General features: G+C 43.3%; 2 pseudogenes across 1 annotated transcript; both read right to left on the bottom strand.

The window, feature by feature from the left end:
• Nucleotides 1-310: 310 nt before the first annotated feature.
• Nucleotides 311-1,883, bottom strand: LOC149040049 (uncharacterized; annotated as a pseudogene).
• A 54-nt stretch (nt 1,884-1,937) lies between these two features.
• Nucleotides 1,938-2,983, bottom strand: LOC113684174 (uncharacterized; annotated as a pseudogene). The gene has a single exon (XR_016179538.1). The product of XR_016179538.1 is annotated as an uncharacterized LOC113684174 (transcript).
• Nucleotides 2,984-3,761: the final 778 nt, after the last annotated feature.

Here is a 3,761-nt window from a genome sequence, read left to right as displayed (position 1 = left end):
CCACTGTCTCGGCTGCTCGCTGCATAATCTCTTCAATGTGATCTTCAGAGTTCTGTTGAACTTCTCTGTCATTCCATTACACATAGGATGGTAAGGGGTTGGTGGTTAGCTGCTTAATACTCAAAAGGCGTGCAACTTCCTTCTTACAATCAGACACAAACTGTGTGCCTAAGTCATTTAGGATCTCTTCTGAAATTCCTAGGCGGCTGAAGATATCAACCAAGGCCTCAGCTACTGTTTCAGTGTCGATATTCTTCAATGGAACAGCTCCAGGATAGCGCGTAGCATAGTCCACGAGTGTAAGGATGCATCAGTGGCTTTCTTCGCTAGGTGGACTTATCGGACCAATGAGGTCAATGGCTACCCTTTTGAATGGCATATCAATCAGTGGCACCTTTTCTAGCGGCACCTTAGGTACCGACCCTTTATTCACCGTCTTCTGGCAAATATCACACGATTTGCAGTGTCTGGAAACGTCTCCTTGAATACCTGGCCAGTAGAATGCTTTCTGGATCTTGTTAGTGGTTTTCTTCACACCCATATGGCCTCCCATAACAGATTCGTGAGCTACTTCCATGAGTTGACATCGCAAAGGCATTGGTACCATCACTTGCCTTACCGGTTTACCACCATTTACAAGAGGATGCTTGTAGCTCCTGTACAATACACTGCCCCTTTCTTCGAAGCTCACCTCCTGCTTTCCTTTCACTTTAATATCTCTTCGGTGCCAGTACTTCTCCAGGCTTTTATCTTCGCGCTGTAATCTCACAAGCTCATTTCTATCCACAATTGCACTCTTTGGGCTGCTTGCAACTTTTAGCGGCTTGTGCTTTCCTTCCTTCTTAGCCTGACTCCTGGTGGTGACCGCACATGCCTCTTGCCAACTGGGGTCTGGGTCGTCTGCTGATCGGGTGCCTGCCACATTGCCGATTATCAGATCATAGATCACGTCAGGAAGGCACTGGACTTCAACTTCCCCAGAGAGGTAAGGGGTATCTATTGTGATTCGGGCAATTGGTACCTTCCGCACAGTATTGTCAATCAACAACATACAGTTAAAGTCACCTGTGTACTGTTCCTTCGAGACCAGCTCTTTTTTTCACTACGATACCACTACATCCAGTATCTCTTAACACATCGACAGTTTTGTCACCTATCTTTCCTTTAACAACTGGCATCTTGCTCCTCGCTCCGGATAAAGGTTGAACACAGACGCTACTCAGTAAGGGGATTTTCTTACCACAGGCTAGAAGGAGTTGGTCACCCTCAATGCATGACTGAATATCTTCTGCCATAGCTTGTGGTGGAGAAGACTGCACTAAACATCCGGCACTAACCTGGTTTCGCAGCATAGACGAACCGTTTTTGCTTTGCCCTCCTGACTTTGGCAATCCAGATTTACAATTTCTTGCTTCATGGCCATGCCTTCCACACAGATAGCATTTCCTGGTAGGACAATTAGCAGACCTATGCCCTCGGCCATTACATCCGTAACAGTACAGTGGTGTTGTATCAGTTGGTGGCTTCTTCTCCGGTGGTGTAGGTGCCTTGTTCTGCCCGGTACTAAATACGTGCTTCCCATGCGCCTCTAAGTACTGGTCAGCAATTTTCGCCGTCTCTTCTAGGGTTTCAGGTGCACGTTCACGCAAGTGAACAGTGATTTCCTTAGGACATGAATTGATGAACTGCTCTTTGACAATCAAGTTCTTTAGTCCGTCGAAGCTCCTCTCTATTTTTGATAGTTCAAGCCACCGAATTAGGTAAGTAGACAATCGAACAATAAACTGGTCTGCACTCTCGTCAATCTCAGGTTTTGAGGTCCTAAATTTATGCCTATAACCATCTTCTGTAAGGTCATACCTTCTCATAAGGGCTATCTTCATTTTGTCATAATAAGACGCCGCTTCTTCTGACAGGCGGGAGTAAACCTCGAGAGCTCAGCCTGAGAGTAAAGCACTCAACTTGGTGGACCATCCAGCTTTCTCCCATTTTGCAGTCACTGCAAATCTCTCGAATCGCTGGAGATAAGCATCCAAATTATCTTTTCTGTCCACGAAGGAAGGTAGTTTAGGAGCTTTCGCTCTGTCCTCGTAATTATTTGCCTGAGCTCTAGGCCAATGCTTGGTCTGTTCCAGCTCTAAATGCTTCGATTCTAGCTCATGTCTTCTCTGAGCTTCTTCGGCTTCCACCTTTTGTCTCTGAAGCTCTCCGCTTGAAGTTTTCTAATTTCGCACTCTTGTCGTTGAGCTTCCCTCTCCTCATCTTGCCTTCTACATCTCTCTTCCTTCTCTTCTTCTTCTCTCCTCATTCTCTTTTCTTTCTCTCTTCTTCTCTTCTCATTCTCTCTTCTTTCTCTTCTTCTTCTTTTCTTTGTTTCTCCTCGCGTTCTTCCTCTCTACGTTTCTCCACGAATGAAAGCAACTCAGCTCCTTCCAGGCCAAATGTTTTTCCTAACTCGATAAACTTCTCCATATCATATGACACACAGTCAACAAATGTCCACACAGGATAACAATAAAACCTTCTTCTGCGCGGTTCGGTTCACACAGAACGGTATTTTCACTCGGCCAAGTTTGTCCTGTACCTTTCCTGGTTGATAGTCCAATAAACAAGTTTCTGCTCTCCCGGACAGGCCCCCAATGTTACGAGTGTCGATGTAGAGCAGGGTTGTTCCTAGACAAAACTCAGGATCGTTGGTAACAACAACAAACTTTTATTTCCACGTACTTGACTTCTTGTCTTTTATAGCACTAAGCTTCCTCGCAAATCCCTCTCTCTGTTCGATGGAACTGTCGCTCTTATATACATAAAGTATAAGGATTAAGAAACTTCTCTAAAGAACTAAATTTAGTAGATTAACACGGTTTCTAAATTTGAACAATTATGTAAGAAATAGAACGTTTCAGAATGTTCTTTTTACTAGAAGGTCACGTCTAGATGATTCGGGTTCTAGAACATTCTATTAGAATGTTCTGGGACTTTACTTAGGCAATTTTTCGTAACAAACACTTTTTTGAGCTTTTTCGCACTGGAAAAAGGCTTTCAGCAGTTTGCAGCTAATCACACTGATTTTAGCTTTATGTCACTAACAACATTTTTGCTTTTTTGCTGCTAAACCACGCTCTTTTTTCCTCTAGCACACGTTTTTATCGCTTGTTTGCCATTGAATTAAGCTGTTTCTAGTGTTATTGCTCTGACAAGAGGTTTCTGCCTTTATGTAACTAGTCACATTAATTTCCGCTTTATCTTGCTCAAAACGTTTCGGTTGTTTGCCGCCGAATGTCGCTATTTTTTAGCTTCGTTGCACAGAAATAAGAAATGTTAATTTTTTTTCAGTAAAATAGAGCTAAAATTAGCGTTATCAGCTGCTGACATGCAGAAAACCTTTTTTCAGTGCGATAAAACGTCTTGGTGCGATAATGTCAAAACAGGATAATTTAGCAACAAGAAAGCTAAACTGTTGTCTATTCCATTACGTAAAGCCTTAAACAGCCAATTGAGCAACCTCACTTTCTTCCTTTTGTGCGGTTTAACTCTTTCCGCTTTCTGCATTTTTTTTCAGTGGAACTATATTCACTTGTTTGACTTTTTAAACTAGTGATGCTTTTTGTCCAAACAAGCCCTAACCCTTAGGTAGTTTGACCATTTCAACTACTTGAACTGAATGTAGGTTGTGTCGCCCCAGGTTATGTCGCCCCAACCGAAGTTACGTCGCCCCAACATCGGAGTTGTGTCGCCCCATCATCAAAATTATGTCGCCC

Source organism: Pocillopora damicornis, chromosome 9 (assembly GCF_964200805.1).
Source record: "Pocillopora damicornis chromosome 9, jaPocDami1.2, whole genome shotgun sequence".
NCBI classification, from domain to species: Eukaryota; Metazoa; Cnidaria; class Anthozoa; order Scleractinia; family Pocilloporidae; genus Pocillopora; species Pocillopora damicornis.
Note: the sequence above shows the minus strand (reverse complement) of the source record. Positions and strands in the feature narration are given on the sequence as shown.